Source organism: Arvicanthis niloticus, chromosome 2 (assembly GCF_011762505.2).
Source record: "Arvicanthis niloticus isolate mArvNil1 chromosome 2, mArvNil1.pat.X, whole genome shotgun sequence".
Taxonomy (NCBI): Eukaryota; Metazoa; Chordata; class Mammalia; order Rodentia; family Muridae; genus Arvicanthis; species Arvicanthis niloticus.
The window spans coordinates 121,023,280-121,040,970 of NC_047659.1; the positions used below are offsets into that span (position 1 = coordinate 121,023,280).

Genomic DNA, 17,691 nt, shown 5'->3' on the forward strand with positions numbered 1-17,691 from the left:
TGGTCTCTGTGACATCGGAATCCAGAATTGTCAGAAAATAACACACACACACACACACACACACACACACACACACACACACAGAGAGAGAGAGAGAGAGAGAGACAGAGACAGAGACAGAGACAGACAGAGAGATGGAGAGAGGAGAGAGAGAGAGCAAGAGAGATGAACTATCTAGAGTTGTTGTTTTTCCAGTACTGGGGATTGAACCCAGGGTCTTACAGATGCTAAGCAAGTGTTTTTGAGCTTGTGAGCTGTACTATGTGTGTTCATGAGCCCTACGCTAGAAATAACAGCCATCCCAGGAGCAAGCAACACTGTTTCTAGGTTTTGGCTTGTTTTCTTGAAATACCTGTTTTCATTACCAGGAACCCAGACTTGTTGAAGATGTAGATTACAATCTATAGTCTGGGGCAAGATATGAGGACCATAAAAACCTGGAATGTTCAGCCATATCTCACACAGAAGCTTCAAAGACTGATCTGACGAAAGAACTCTGGTGCCAATATGAAATGGCTCCTTATTGGCCAAAGATGAAATAGTTTGAGTGTTCAAGTAGGATTGTGATAGACTGAAATTTATAAACTATTCTTAAACCCGTGATTCAGTAATGACAAAAGCATCTACACAATGGGGTGACCTTTGGAGGATGATGGAAACAAATTAATTGTCTTGGAATCCAGTAAATAAAGAGAAAGGATCAAACAGTAACTTCATCCCTATGTGTACAGATTCTACCGCTGGGGACTGAGTTTGCTCAAGCCGCCATAACAAAATACCACAGGCTGGTGGCTTAAATGACAGAAATACATTTCTTATATCTTAGGATCCTGGAAATACAAGACCATGGTGTCCAGAATTAGGTGCTGTCTAATCTCTCACTGGGTCGAAGGTGGTCACCTTCTCTCCATGTTCTAACTTGGCCTCTGTATGGATATGGAGAGAAAGACAAATTTCCTGGAGCATCTCTGCTCTATAAGGCATCCATTGCTATTGGATCAGCCCCTTTGGCCTCATTTTACCTTAACTGTCTCCCTGTTGCCCAAAACGACCATTCACAGTCTGTAGAGTTGGGACATCAACAAAGGAGCAGTAAAGAGGGGGCACTGTTCGGTCTGCAACAGTAACAGTCTTAGTTACTTTCTCAAAGCTGCTACAAAGCACCTGACAGAAAACAGCTTAGGGAAAGAATTCTTCATTGTAACTCAGGGTTTCAGAGAATTTAGTCCACAGCCCTTGGTTCTCTTGGTCTGGGTCTATGGTTTGGTGTTTCAGGAAGAGGAGGTAGTCCACCTGTTGATCTGGGTTCATGATGAGGCAGCTTCAGGTAGAGGAGAAGGCAGTCCACCTCATGGAAGAAAGGAGTCAGAACGAAGGGAGGAGACAAGGAGATATTCTGCAAAGGCATGTCCCCAGTAACCCGCTTCATGCATCTGGGCCCCACCTTCTCAAGTTTCCACCACCTTTCCAGATTATAACATCATTTGGGACCAAGTGTTCCCCACATGAGCCTGTGGGGAACATTTTACATTCAAACCATAGCAGTACCCAAAGACAACGGGGAAGGAAATCTCTTCTATTAAAGAAGTGAAAAAGAAAAGACAGAACATCTCCATTTTCCAGTTTCCGATGAACTCAGTCCTGTAGGCATTGAGCATTAATGGCTTCTCGAAAGAGAGAAGGCCTGGCACGTGTTACGCCATGAGAGAGGAGAGCTCATGCTGAAGACACGGTCAGTCCTTGCCATGACAGTCTGAGGACGTCAGTTTAATTCTGGGTACAGCAGCCCATGCAAGAAATGTTGTGCACTTGCAATCCAGCACTGAGGAGGCAGAGACTGGAGCATCCTCTTCCTGGACTGACCTCAGTGCTGTGACTACTTCTCACCCCCACACTGGAAAGACATCCCTGATTTAAACACCTTAGCCACCTCAGGAAGGCGAATTTCTGAAGGACTGTGAAGCTCAGTGTGGCCAGCAGACCCCAGGTTTGCAAAAGGAAGGAAAGCAACCACAGAGGAGACAGCCCTGGTGGACATCAGACACTTACAGAGCAGCAGATAAACCACAGGAAAGACGAGACCCCCACAAATTCAGCTGGCCCTCCCCATTATCTATGCATGACTGGCAGTCTCCAATTTTGAGAACCCAGGAAGAAGCTGCATTGTCATGCCATCTTTCTTTATCATGTTTATCTTTTCTTGTGAGCCCTGTTCTTCTCTTGCCATACTTTTTAGCAGGATTTTTACTTCATTGTATCAAATTGGACGTCTATACCAACTCCCTGCTCTCTCCAGACCCAAGAGGGACATAATTGTGGCTGCAAGGGCCTGAGGATGGGGAGGAATGCTATAAATTGCTTGCCAGAAAAGCGTGAGAACAGAGGTTTAATCCCCACCAAATAGCTGAACATGATACCCATGAACACATAGTGCTGGTGGTTACCTGCACATGATCAAGCTGAATACAATTCTTGCATAGGTGGGACAGATGATATTCTGGCTATGCCCCTTACTGAGGAGCTTTTGGCAGTTGATAGTTTCACCCTTCATTAAGGATGTGGCCATTGCTAGGATTCCTATGCTCTATTGGAAGGCCCTACACCCATAAACACATGGGCAGCACTAATTAGACTTAACAGCTCACCACCACCACCACCACCACCATCGCCACCACCACCACCCATCATCATCACTTTTGTTTTTCAATACAACATTTCTATGTGTAGACTTGGATCTTCTGGAACTCATTCTGTAGACCAGGTTGGCCTTGAACTCTGAGATCCACCCACCTCTGCCTCCCAAATGTTGGAATTAAAGGTGTACACCACCATCACCTGGCAACAGCTTATTTTTTAAGACATGAAATTGAAAGGGGAACTGTTGAAGGGAATATGGGAGAACTGGAGTTCCGGAAGATGTGGGGGGGGATAAATACTAAAATATTTTATTGTATACATATAATTCTCAAGAATTAAGAAAAGATTTTAAAAGAAATTGAGAATACAATGGACATACCTCAACACAATGAAAGCTATGGATAAAAACTAAAGACTTGTTATTCTTCTCTTTTAGACATTCACATCACTTATGCATTGCTATCTTTGTTGGACATTAGTTTTCTCTTTTCCTAGTTCCTTTTGCTTTATTTGTTGTCCTTTGTGTTTTTACTTCCCAACATATGTTTAGTAGTATTTTGATTTTATTTTAGTGTTTTTTTTTAACATTCTCATGTTTTTTTTTGTCTTTTATTCCCTTTCTTATATTTATCTAATTTTGTTTATGAAGTTTTTAATTACTGGGAAATCTTTGCTTTTCCCACTTTCTCCCTGAATCTCTTTCCATTACTGAGCTTTTAAGGGTAGGATGATCAATAATGAAATCCCCACAAAACAATCTGAAGAGATGCCCTGCGAATCACCAGACAGAAATGCAAGAGACAAGACAAGGCAGAGCAACACGAGTCCTCCAAAGGAGGCTGACTCCCCAGCTGTCAATGCTATTATGCTTTGAAACAGATGAACTGCCAGGGGAAGATTTCAAAACATTTCTGGTAAAAATGATCAAAGACCTGGAAGAAGATATTAACAAGTAGATAGATTCAGTCAGGGTCTACTAGTTCTAGCTCTATTCGCCTAGAAAAAAAAAATCTCCGGAAGGTTTAATACAGGGAGAAAAATCAAGAATAAACAGTTGTTCAGAAAAACAGTCAACAAAACTATAGCCATTAATAAAAATCTTAAGAAATAGTTTGAGTTATAAATGACTTAAGCTCACTAATAAAGAGATGTAGACTAGTTGGATGGCTTGAAGAAATAGCTACAACTATTTGTCACCTCCAAGAAATATACAGACTGATGGGAGACAGTCTATCAAGTAAAGAGTAAGAAAAATAAGCTGGTGGAGCTGTTTCGATATCTGACAAAGTATCAAAGTAGATGTAGTAATTGTGTCCACATTGGCATTCCACTGTTGTGATAAACGTGTGACCAAAACGACTTGGGTTGGGGAGGGTTTGTTCAACTTCATGTCCCAAACTGTAGTCTACCCCTGAGGGAAGTCAGGGTAGAAACTCAGACAGGAACTGAAGCAGAGGCCATGGTAGAATACTGTTTACTAGCTTGCTTCTCCTGGTTCACTCAAGTCCAAGGGAGCATTGCCCACAATGAGCTGGGCCCTCCCACATTAAACATTCATCAAGGAAAAGCTTCACTGACTTGCCTACAGGCTGGTCTGATAGAAGGATTTTCTCAGTTGTCTCCTCTTCCAAGATGACCCTAGTTTGTGCCAAGCTGACCAAAAACAAAGCGGAACATCAAGAAACTTATGAGAACAAGTAATAAGTAGATATTTACCAAGTGCTGTGACTCCGAATTTCATTTAAAAAAAAAAAAAGCTGAGAGACACAAAAGGTTAAATAGTCCTGATGCCATCACTCTCATCCCTACATAAGTCATCTGAGCTGAAAATTCCAACAAACCATCAGTGTTGGATCTGGAGAGGTGGCTCAGTGCTTAAGAACATGTACTGCTCTTGAAAAGGACCTGGATTTGGTTCCCAGCACCTGTGTCAGGTAACTCAAAACCACCTGCAACTCAAGTTCCAGGGGGATCAGATGCTTCCAGCCTCTGTGGCAACTGCACTCATGTGCACAAACACAGAGAATTAAAAATAAAAATGAATCTGGCAAAAGAGAGAAACTTCAGTGTTGACTGCACTATAGAGCAAATAGAATACACACACACACACACACACACACACACACACACACACACACACACGTACACATGTATATATTCTTTTACCCAACTGATACATACTATATATTCTCAGCAGCCCATGGAACCTCCTCTAAGATAGACCATTTCCTAAGTTACAAATCAAGTCTTCAAATACAAATTGAATTAACTTGATCTCTTGCATCTTATCAGAACACAATGGAATGAAATAAGACACCAACAACACACAAACACATAGAGACTGAGCAACACGCTTTTGAATGACTTGTAGGACATTGACAACGCAAGGATTAAGTGTAAGGTTCCTAGAATCCGATGCCAATGCAAATACAACTTACTCTGAGTGCTAAAGATAAAAAACCAAAAGGATCTCAGAGGAATAACCCAAGGACACATCTGTAGATCCAAGAAAACGAGAATGCTCCAAACTCAAAGGCAGGAGGAATAATGAAGATCAGGGTAGAAACCAATAAATGGGAGGCTGAAAGAACAATGTATCGATTGGTCAAGGGGTTGATTCTTTAACAAAGTAGACAAGAGTGACAAACTCCTAGCTAAATAAACCAAAAGAATGAGAAAGAAGGTCTTAACAAGTTAGAGAGGGAAAGGGGAATGTCGTCAAAACAGTCCAAGAATGGAGTCATGTGAGAATTCTGAGTGCTTATGAGAAAACTCGAAGAAAACAAGAAGCTCGTGACCCCAGTTTTCATCATAATCCAGACTTGTTCTTGCCATCGGCTCATGTGCTTCTCCCAGATGGAGCAGACAGGAGTGAGTTTACTTCAGCTTTAGTCATTCATGTGCCTTTATGAAAAATCATGTCTGTTTGTTTCCACATGTGGCTGGTTCTTGTGATTGAATGTCTTACTCATGTGACTCTTCTTAACCCTCAGTATAAATTGTCTGATGCTCTGAATAAAGTTAGCTATTGCATGAGACTTTGGCCAGCCTCATTTTTAGGCCCCTGCTCTCTCAGGTTTATGACACCAACCAGAGTGGTAAATAGAAGGTTACCAGGGTCTAATAAATCTGGAGGTATTTTGAAACTCTATGCTCCAAAAATGAAAAAGTCTGTAAAATAATAACTTCCTAGATTCGTATATAAAATTATAAAATTTAAATTTAAAAAGATGCAAATGACTTAACAATCAACAAGAGTGAGGCAGTTATAAAGTCCCCCAACACAGAAAAGCCCAGGACCAGGTGAATTTACTGATGGATTCCGTCAAACCTTTAAGGAAGTCCTACCACCAATGCTCCTCAAACAGCTCCATCGAATACAAAAGAAGAAACATTACCAAACCCATTCTCTGAAGCCAGCATTATCCTGATACCAAAAGAGGATAAGAGCACCACAATGAAAGAAAATGCTAGACTAATTTCCCTTAGGAGCATAAATGCAAAATTTCTCAATAGAAGTCTTAGAAGCAAATGCAAAAACCAAAACCACATGAAGAAGATGACACACCAAGTTGGCTTTATTCTAGGAGTGTATAGTTCGTGCAACATATGAAAACCAATGAGGGTAATACAGCACATGAATAAACTTGATAGAATCACATGGTCGTCGTAAGCAATGAAGAAAATGGCCTTTGAAAAAATTTAACATTCCTTCATGACAAAATCCTCCAAAGAAGTGAGAAATAGAAGGGACATAGAGTGAGAAAATAAAGGCTACATATGGCAGGCCTACATATGGCAGGCCTATGGGCAACATTCTCCAAAATGGGGGAAAGCCAAAACATTTTGCTAAAATCTGAAGTGAGACAAGGGAGCCCACTTTCTTCATTCTTTTCGAATGTGGTGTGCAAGTCTTTGCCAGACCATAAAACAAAGAAAACGAAGTAAAGGATTATGATTAAGAAAGAAAGAGGTCAAGTTATTCCTAACGTAATAGACCTCACAGGCTCTCCCAGGACACTCTGAACACATGAAGCAAATGGTGCTGGGCAAACTATTTCCATGGTTGGAGGACAGAAAGATCCACGTCTCTCACCCTGCACAGTTCTAAGTGGATCAGACACCTTAATGTAAGACCTGGAGCTTTGGAATGGGTAGAGGAAAACACAGGTAAAGCCCTTCGAGGTGTAGGTACAGCAAAGGCTTTCTGAAAAGACTCCAGTGGCATGGGAAATCACCCCAAGAATGAGCAAATGGAATTACATGACCGTAAAACACTCCTGCTTGATGAGGGAAACTTTCTACGGAGTTAACAGTCAGGCTACAGAATAGGAGGAAATCCTTGCCAGCCACACCTCAGACAGGGGCGAAGATAGAGAATATATAAAGAACTACAAAAGATAAATACCAAAAACGAGGGGAGGAAGAAATCTTCCAATCACTAATTAGTCGAGGGAACTGGACAGACAGTTCTCGAAAGAAAGCACACAAATAATTTCTTGGAAAATTGTTCAATATCCCTAGTCATCAGGGAAACGCAAACAAAGCATATTGACAAATTACCTCTAGTCAGAATAACTGACCCAAGAGAAATGGCAGCAAATGCCATGCTTTAGATGTGGGAGAGAAAAATGTTTATTTGCTGTTGGTGAGAGTGCAAACATACAATCACTGTGAAATCAGTGTGGAGGTTTCTTTAAAAATTAAAAGTAGAGCTGCCATAAGACCCTATCACTCCTGGGTGTATACTTTTATCTCATCGTGGAGATGCTCACAGGTTCCTGTTTATTGCTAATTACTCACAAATAGGAAACAGAAACAGCCTGGATGCCTGTTAGCTGATGAAGGGATTAAGCTATTGGAACATATACACAATGGAATTTTATGTACTCTTAAATAAAACAAAAATCACAACATTTCCAGGAAAATGAATAAAACAGGAAATTGTTGTATTGAGGAGAATGGCTAGATTTGAAAGACAAATCCACCATGTCTTCTTTCTTATGAAGAACCTAGACTAAAAGTTATGTGTGTATCATGAAAGTAAAAGGAGGATCATGAGAGCAGAGGAAGGAGGGGATACAGAGGGTGATGTGACACACAGGATAAGAAAGAAGTAGGGTGACTGAGGGAAGGGAAGGGGCCAGCTTGGGGGGGGGGAATGGGGGCAAGCAGTGGGGGAGGAGAAAAATATATGCTAACCTAAAACATTAATTTTTTAAAAGTTATACATGCTGACCTTTTACCGATATGTGTGATTTCCCCCCCATGTTTCACTTTATAATAAAAAAAAAGATTTAAAAACTTACAAATGGAGGATTTTTCTTAAATGACATACAAATGAAGATAATTGGGTGACAGCAGGTAAGGGGAAGGGTTTGTAATTTTGAAACCTGACAAAGACTAGTCACTTCAAAAGAGTCCTTTAATTGGCATGAAGAGATGGCTCTGCAGTTGATTAGAGTATGGGTCCCAGCAGCCACATAGGACGCCTCACAACCTCCTTTAATCCCAGCTCCAGAGAATCCTGCACCCTCTTCTGGCCTCTGTGGGACCTGCATTCAAGTATGTATGCTTGTGCACACACACACACACACACACACACACACACACACACACAAACTGGCAAAGACCAATGGTTAATGATTTGTGAAGAAACAAGGTGACGAGTGCGAGACGCTCGAGTTCATTCATACCTGAGTAAATAAGCCACCAGTGAGTCACTGCTTCCCATCTGTTCATCTGACAAACATTGGGAATGTTTAGTAATGTTGAGTGTTGCTGGAGAAATAGCAGCAAGAGCCCCTGACCCCCTGCTAGAAGGAGTGTGGAGAGGAGGAGCCATAATGGGAAACAGTTTGGCCTAACCTCGCCAAATGAGGTGTGCGTCTGCCACAGCGCAGCAGCCGCAGAGTTTCAAACACTTCTAACAGGTTGGAGAGGAATTCGGGAGATCCCAGCATCCTGGGGAATCATCGGAAGTAAGGCGCCATTCGAGCTGAAAGGAAGGGCGTTCACAAACACTCAGGCTTCTCTCTGGAGCCCACAGCATGCTTCCTCACACCATCTTGGCTGAGGTTTTGGAGCCTGTATCACGGGAATGAATCATTTCCCTTTGCTGGGTGAAGCTAATCAAATTCACGTTCATGGTCATTTCCATGTGTGGCGTGGTGACTGGAAGCAGAGGGCAAGAGCAATTGGGTTTCCAAGGAAAGCCGCGAGTTCCTGGGAGCTTCTAGCTAGAACTGTTAGAGAGTCACCAATATAGATATGTTATTTAGAGTCATGGATTAGGCCAGCTGTTCTCAACCTGAGGGGTGTGACCTTCTGGGGAGGGTATGGAATAACTTTCACAGGGGCTGCCTGGGACCATTAGAAAACAGATATGAAAAAAGTTATGATTCACAACAGTAGCAAAATTACAGTTATGGAGTAGCAACAGAAATAATTTTATGGTTGTGGGCCAGCATGACGGGAAGAACTGTATTAAAGGGTCGCATCGTTAGGAAGGTTGAGAACCACTGGTCTAGACAAAGCCATTAAGGGGAAGTAGAGAAAAGGAAGTGAAAGGCTCCTAGGGCTGAACTCTGTGGCCACCAACACCTCAGGAAGGGGAAGGAATTACAAATAGAACCATATTCAATGCTTGTGAGCCAGCAGGACAAGGACTGCAAAGTGATCCCGGATGTGGTAACAGAGAAGCCACTGGTGACCACGATGAGAGTGACTTTGGTGGACCAGAGGCAGAAAACTTGACTGGTGTTGAAGGAAAGGACATGAAGACAGAGAACATTGAATGAAGAGAACTTGGCTTTCTGTTTTAAGATGGAACCTAGTGGTGCATTCACTTCCTGAGGGGATCGATTAACCGGAGTGATAACGATGCATGGGGTTGATTATAGAATTGAAGTTCTTGTTTAGGTGAAAGATGGCAGGGTCCAGGGCACATGAGGAGGGGAGGGAGAGAGGAAGAAGGAAGCAGAGCATCGATGGGGGAATAGGGGTGAGACGACTGTTATCCCACTGACTTCCGTCTGCTCAGAGTAACATTGAGAGGATGGAGATGAGAGATTCCAGGAAGTTACAGAAGGGGTGAGCTGGTTGCCACTTGGATTAAAGTGCAGCTTGACCTTGAGAACGAGACAATGTCACAGGCGGCCTGGGGTTGAGGAAAAAAACCCAAATGGCATGGAAAAACTTATCTGAACAGTATTGTTCAAGTTTGGATATATGTTTTACTTTCAAGCAAGGAGGGCTGTCAATCTGAACACAAGTATATACTATCAGATGGTGATAAATGCTTGGGGCTGTGGACGTAGCTCAGTTCATAGAGAGTTTGCCTACCATCCAGGAAGTTTTGGGTTTGATCTCTAATATCACATAAACTGGGCGCAGTGATGTGTGACTATGGAGGGCCAGGATGTCTACAACATGAACAGCTACACAGTGAGCCTGAGGGTACTGTGAGATACAGGAGACACTGTCTCAGTAAGAACAACAACAAATGCTATCATGAGAAATAAACCAGGATGTAGGTCAGGTGGTCCCAGAAGCCATGTGTAAAGAACGCAAAGTTTGCACGATTCTACCCTCCACTGAGTCAGAGACCATGTAGAAGGAGCAGTGCTTGCAGTGTGCCGAGGCCCTGAGACAGAAGCACAGCCAGTGACTTTCGGGTGATCCTTTTAAGAGTCAGGCCCTGCTGGATATTGTATCTGGAGCCTCAAGGACCCGTTTGGTTCTAATTTTGATGATTTGTAGCACCTGGTGTTCTGCCTCTGGAGTTGTTAATGTCCTATAAATCTGCCCCTTTAAGTGGCACCGTGTGCCTAGCTTCAGCCCAGCTCTAATTGCAGTTTGGCCTTTGATTAGAGGAAGCCCCCTGTGCCGCTAGCTGTGAGCTGGCCAGGGTGGCTAGACATCCTCCCGCAAAGCAAAGAGGGGTAGGCTGGGACGCTGGGGTCCTGGGGAGGTCAGAGCTCTGATGTGCTGAGGACAGGGCTTCCTGAAGACTCCTTGCAGGGGTGCTCCAGTGCCAGCCCTTCTTCAGGGATGATGGTATATGGGTGGAAAGGGAAACCAGAACTCCTCACCCACTTTATGCAGAAACTGAAGCAAGATTTTCTTAGATGTCCTTAAGGCTAAAGAGATTGTCATTTGAATTTCGGGCCATTTAAATAACTCATGAAACACAGGCTGAACCATTGCTTGAAGCCAGGAGTTGTGCAAATGCCCAGACTAAAGAGCCAAAAAGAGCTATGGCTGCTAAGCTCAGGGGACTTAGAGGCAGTTCCCACTGGAGCATTGCTGCCCAAATGTCCTGGCTCTTCTCAGCAGCTCAGAGCACCCAGTCTGGACACTTGAAATCAACGTCTAACTTGGATCACTTCTAGGGAGGAATCAAGATCCTGTGTCGAGGATGCCCCAGAGCAGTGCTGAATGTTTCTCCTTCCTTTCCTCCCTCCCTCCCTCTCTCCCTCCGTCCTTTTCTTCTTCCCTTATTCTCTTTCTTCTGCCCTCTCCTTCCCTCCCCTCCTCTCTTACTTGGTTCTTTCCCCCCTGCACCTCCTCCTTCTGGTCATTTCCTTCTCCCCTCTCCTTACTTTAAGAGCATCTGCCTTGTCTCGTGAAGCCCTCAGTCTAGAGAGAATGGCAGAAGGTGGCAGGCCCTGGAGGGAACTAAAAGGGCACAAATACACGTCATGGAGGAACAGGTGGCTCCGTGACGTGTTTGCTGGAAGTGGCAGCTTGCCAAGCAGAGCCTGGAAAACAAGAACCAGGTGGTTGGGACAGCTGGCAGGGGGAGTGAGCAGCGTTGTGTAGTGAGAGGGTAGGGTAGCCTATGGAGTACCTGAGCCAGGGAAAGGGGGAGCTAGAGATGGTTGAGAAGGGATTTTCAGTTGTGGGTCCCAGCTGGGACTTGCATCTGGATGTGGAGAAGGTTTGTGGGACTGTATACAGGTGTGCTGAGGTCTGGTTCTGGCTGCGGTGTGAAGGATGCCTTGGTAAGAGAGAGAGAGGGAGTCAGGGAAGGAGCAGGCCAGGACTCTTTGAGTGCCAGGTGGGAGATCATAGAGTTGTGACCCAGGTGTAGTAGTGACCGTGGGAAAAAGAGGAGACTGAAGGATACACAGTGTGGACAGAATACACCCAAGGATTATCTGCAGCACCTGAGGGGAAAGGGAACCAAAGGCTAAATTCAAGGATGTAGTCCCAGAGATTAGAGGACCAAGCTGCTGTTTTCTGAGATAAGGAAGACAGGGAAGTGTTGTGTTTGGAAATAAAAAGTCAGATATGGAGCTGAGGGGATGGCACAGTCTGTAAAGGCTCGCTGCATAAGGATGAAACCAAATTTTAACCACCAACACTTATGAAAAAAACCAGGCAGACATCGGTGTCTGTAACCCAGGGACAGGAGGATCTGTAGGATCACTCAGTGAGCTCCACAATATTTATTGGCAGGACCTCTCTCAAAAAAGTAAGGTACAAGGGGCTAGAGAGATGGCTCGGTGGTTAAGAACATTGGCTACTCTTCTAGGGGACCGAAGTTTGACTCCCAGCATGAGCACGGCAGCTCACAGCCATCCATAACTCCAGCTCCAGGGAATGCAGCGCCCTCTTCTGGCCTCTGTGGGCACCAGGCACACATGTGGTGCAGACACACTTGCAAAATATCCATAAACACAAAATAATAATTAAAAAAATAAGGTGGAGAGCAAGAGAGGAGGACACCCAATATTGCCTTTGGCCTCTACATATGTGTCGTGCACATGCAAACATGGAAACACACTGTACACACCCGCACACACACACATCTGCACACACACATCTGCACACACAACCACATACACCCATATACACACACGTGCATGCACCCACACACAAATGCCCTAGCACACACATACACACACTCACACATGCATGTATTTTCTAGCACATACTGTTTTGCACATACCCACAGAAATACATTGTGCACCACACAGAAAGGAAAACAAAAGCCAGACTTACACCCTGCACAAATTGTGATCAGTCAGGTGAAGATGCTGGTGACTGTGACTGTATCCTGAGTTAAACTCAGGGCGACTGTGGGGAAGGAGAGTAAATGAGGACCCGGCAGTGTGTACGCTGACTCCTAACCAGTAGTTCTTGGCTAGGATCACCAAGGAGGTTTTTAATGCTGGGTGCCTGGGATATAACACAGAGCGCTCACAGCAGGCTCTGGATGATGGATTATGAACCCAACATTGTAGCCAGGCTCTGAACACTGTTCGAGACAGGCCAGCTGGTGTCTCAGGACTCGGCCCCTGGATCTAGAGCATGACTAGCACCTGGAGTTTATTAAAGATGCCACAGCACAGGTTTCTCTCGACACTGTGAACAAGACCCAGCCAACCTGTTTTCTCAAGCTGGTATTAACTCCTTCCTTCTTCATGTCTTTGAGGACGTATTGTAATGCTTGGAGCAGTGGCAGTCATCTTGTAACCATGAAACGGCACACTTGCAGATAAAAACCAAATTGATTGATAGATGACAGAATGGGATGAGCCGAGAAGCCCGCAGGCCATGGAAAGGCTTTGCCGTTCCCACAAGTCAGAGGCATTGAGGTCCTTGACATGGCTGTCCTCATGTCAACAATACACATCTGCTTCATCCATTCCCCCACAGTCCCTAATGAGGCTCAGTAAGCCAGGGCTCAGTTGATTGGGGACTATATTCCAAGATCAATGCAGGTCTGCTACGCACACTCTCTCCGCTCCTCACTCCTGGGACCTCTAGGCCTATGTCCTTCCCGAGAGACACAGGAGGACTTGCAGACTGGAGCAGCAACATCTCAGTGAACACAGTGGCTAAGGGATGGCTACGTAACAGTCAGGCACAGCACGTACCACTGTTGGTAGGCATGGCAGACTGAGGGAAGGGTATCTGTGGCCAATGGGACCAGGATCTGATCTCTCAGGATCTCTCGCTTCTTTGGCTCGGGATGAACAACCTGCTTCTGCTGAGCTCTGGGTAAATGTCTTGTGGAAATGTAATAGTCAGAAGTCCACCAACTTGGGGCATAGCCCTTATATATCTTTCTAGTGAGCTGCTCAGGTCTCCACCCTGAGGTGTTGTGGAGAAGTTTTGGTGTGTTCTGACCGAGGGTCCCATCACAATTCCCTGCCCTGTTCTTAGGCACCTGAGGTAGCTTCAGGCAGAAACCATGTGGAAAGATCTGCTGCCAGGTCTGCAGCCATCACCCCACCCCTAACTCCAGTCCCAGAGCCTCATAGTGGCTTTGCAGATGGACAGCTGAGTTCTCCTGGATGCCTGGTTAAGTTCTCTTTTGGAGACTCAGTGGCACCCTGGCCTTATGTCCCAGGGTCTTGCCTCTTCTGTCTATAAATTCAGCCTTGGTCAATACCCCTGAAGGTGTTGTGTGAGAAATCAATGTCTGATGTGGGGAGGGGTGGGGGAGGGTACCTGGGATGGTGACTGACACACACTGTTAGACACAGAGTTCCTAATACTGGCTGGATAAGTGTGATTGTTTCAATCACACTTATCCAGCCAGTATTAGGAACTTTTGGCCTCAGCCCCAGGCCTAAATGTGCCCATGCCTGACTCCTGAGAGCCAATAGCTTTTTACTTTTACCCAAAAGCATGATGGGAAGGGCAGAGACATTCAGATTTTCTTCTGCAAGGAGCTTCTTTCCTTAATACCTTAGCTGGAGCCACCCTGGTCCAGCAGGTCTTCGTACTCCTGTGTGACACTATAATGAACTGCCCGCCCTTCCCCTTGTTTGGTGTTAGGATGGAGCCTAGGACCTGTACCACTAAGTCACACCTTCAGTTCCTTTTTAAAGGATTGACTCGAATGCTGGAGAGATAGCTCAGCTGTTAAGAGCACTGGCTATTCTTGTAGAGGACCCAGGTTCAGTTCTTAATGCCCACATGGCAGCTTATAGCTGCTGGCACTCCAGTTCCAGAACATCAGATGCCTTCTGATGGACACCTAGATGCAGTGGTTCATCTACAGAAAAGCACATACATCCACATATGTACACATACTTGCTCTTGTGCACACACACACATAAGTGTGCTCACACACACAAATAAAATTAAAAATAAATAAAATTTAAAAGCAAGTGGCTGAAATAAAATAACACTCTTAGGTGAGGTGAGGCTGAAGGACCAGAAACTAGAGTTGAGGAGACTCCTCAGGCTGCCCTAGCTCTGAAGCAGAGTTATGTTCCCCATGTCACTTCCTGGGCAGCCTGCACCTAGGAGTGAGCAAGAGGTCCAGGTGGCATACAGACATCTTGGCCTCTGGTGGGACACACTTACTCCCTGGGGAACTCTTACTCTCTGATTAGCTTAGCCAAGGTACTGCTATGTTTCGCCTCACTCCTCCCCTGCTCCTTCTGCTCTCTCGTCTTCCCAAACCCTGACCTTTCAGAAGTACCTTCTATACAACTGTGTCTGCATGTCAGACCCACGATGCCTAGCTGCTTCCTAAAGTTGGCCACTGTCTTTGCTGAATCTTCTTCTCATGGGATCCACATTTCTTTGAACATGAAGGTCCCCCCCCCCCCAGGCTGGCTATGTCACAGCGGATTCCATTGCTGCCTGTCCCTGGTAAACAGAGACAGCTTTCACAGCATCCAGAGCTAGTGTGTCCTCCCTGGATCAAGGAGGCACCTACTATTTCCCTGTTCCCATCTGGCACTGTGCCTAGTGGCCTCTGTCACCCTGTTAGGCTTTGCACTATTTGGTAATTGTCCCATTTGCCTGGAGTTTCCTAGTCTTTGAGGGTTAGAAATGTTTTACTCACCTTTATAGAAAGGGTGATAATGAAGGGGTGCTGGGTGTGGTCCCATGTCTCACTTCCCACAATGGGCTGTGAGATCCCTGATAGAGCACTTGCCTCAGGCCCACTGGTCCACAGGGCCTGGGGATGCTGCAAAGGGTACTTATTAGTGAGGGCTGGGTGGGAAACGCATGCATCGTAGCACGTTATGAAGACTGACCAAGGTAATTACAAATGACTCTCTGGATGCTCACCAGAAGGAGACCAAATGGGACTTGGCTTTGGAGACATTTAAAGGAGGAGGCTGTTGAGCTGCCCTTCAGAGAGGATGTAGGGCTGGCGGGTAGGTGCTTCACACAGAGGGAGCAATGTGAGCATGAAACCTGACTGTCACTTATACCATCCCAGCATTCATGACCCGCTTACTCAAGACCTTCCTGGTGTTACACCGAGGAAAAGTCTCTATGTTATAATGGTGGATAAAGTATTAGAGCCACTGGGTTGATTTCTGGATGGGTTCTTGGCCCAACCAGGTCTACTAAGGCCAATTTATCTCAGGACATGTGCTAGAGCCTAGGGAAGAAATCCTAAAGTACTGCTGTTGCATCTCAAAATTTCCCTATCAGCTTAAAATAAAAGGCTTTAAAATCATGTGCCTTAAGGTTATCAAATGATAGCAAAACTAACAGACATGCCAAATGTTGCACCCTCAATTGTACATACATCTCCTATACTGAGCTATACTGAGTTTTTTAAGCTTCTCTTTTCAACGTACATCAACACGTTCAGTGTGATGCGGCATAAGAGCAGCATTTAATACAATTCAAATGCTTTAACCTAAACGCACTAAACTGCTTACACATATCCTACAGTAGCTAGAGAAATCCTAGGAATTGCTTAACAGTTACAGTCTACTCAACTTCACTGTGTCATCATCCTAGGTGACTGCTATGTTCAAAAATACTGAACCTTGGTCCTTTGAGCAACACTAATGTTCACTTATTCCTGCTGTAGAACTCAAGCCGAGTTCTGCATATCTGTGCTGTGTGTGTGCTTTGCCTTTTAACTCAGCCACAACAGCATTTTCAGTTTGCAGGCTCAACATCAGGTCTAATCTCAGGATGTACTATCACAGGGTTGAGTGGCGAAAAATATGTTCTTCTCAGTAGCTCTGTAAGGTAATGTGTACACAGTATCCAGTGTTGTGCTCTGGAAAGTAGAACCTCCATCCCTGTATCTGTGCTCAGACATTCCTGAAATACAATAATTGATGTCTCTTTCAAATCTATCTGAACCAAATCCATAGCTATCACGGCAGCTATTATAAGGTACATAGCCTCTGTAACCTCCACTACAAACACCACACCTCATCCCTTAAAGCCAGCTCCTCTGCCTTGCCAGTTCTGTTATACCCTTTGCCATCTCCAGGTCTATCATAGGACCTGGCTGCTGTATGGCCGTATGTTTTCGTGGTGGTAATAGCAAGTTCTAACTTCTGCTCTACTGCTCTTAAATATTTCAGTATACCAATGTCATATTCTTTCCCTGTGTTTTTAGAGCCTTTTCAGTGAAACAAGTATCAGGAAGAATCCTCTGTATTCATCCGATGGAAGTCCACCAGCAATGTTATTCTATTTGGCACAATTTCCAACCCTGAACAATTTCATCCTTGTTACATCAGAAGGAGAGTCCTCTAAGCTGTACAAAAGATCATTGGCCATGTCATGACTATCTGGGCCTGTATGCTTCAACACCCAATCCATTTCAACGTTGTTTGGCATGAATACTTCAACGTTATTTGTGCCCCATAGTTTCTCTCTGTCTTTTTCCAAGGCTAATTTGATTTCATTGTCCATTTTGCATTCAACGAAAGTCTCACAAGTCTGCCTTCTCTGGTATGGATGAGATGATTACCTTGAGCCTCGTTTTGATTTTTGCAGTCAGAAAAAAAAAAAAAAAAAACCAAACAAATGAACAAACAACTGCTCACTTTTATCAGGTGAGCAGGGCTGGGGTCGAGTCCAGGAGCTTCACCACCAAGCATATCTGCAAATTCAAATTATACACACAGAAAACACCTGTGCATGTTCTCCATGACACTGTGCGTGCTTAGAGACATATCCCCCATGTGTTGTGGGAGCGCTGGGGCTGGGCAGGATGGAAGTAGCCGTGGGCATGCAGGGGGGGGGGATGTATGGAGACATACAATGGGCAAATTGTCATAGAGCAAAGACGAACCTCCTCCCCTCAGCTGGCTGCCAGTC

The 17,691-nt window shown here is 44.7% G+C and overlaps 1 pseudogene; it reads right to left on the bottom strand.

Annotated features, from left to right (window-relative positions):
* Window positions 1-16,415: 16,415 nt before the first annotated feature.
* LOC117703238 (heterogeneous nuclear ribonucleoprotein H-like) lies at window positions 16,416-17,471 on the bottom strand (annotated as a pseudogene).
* Window positions 17,472-17,691: the final 220 nt, after the last annotated feature.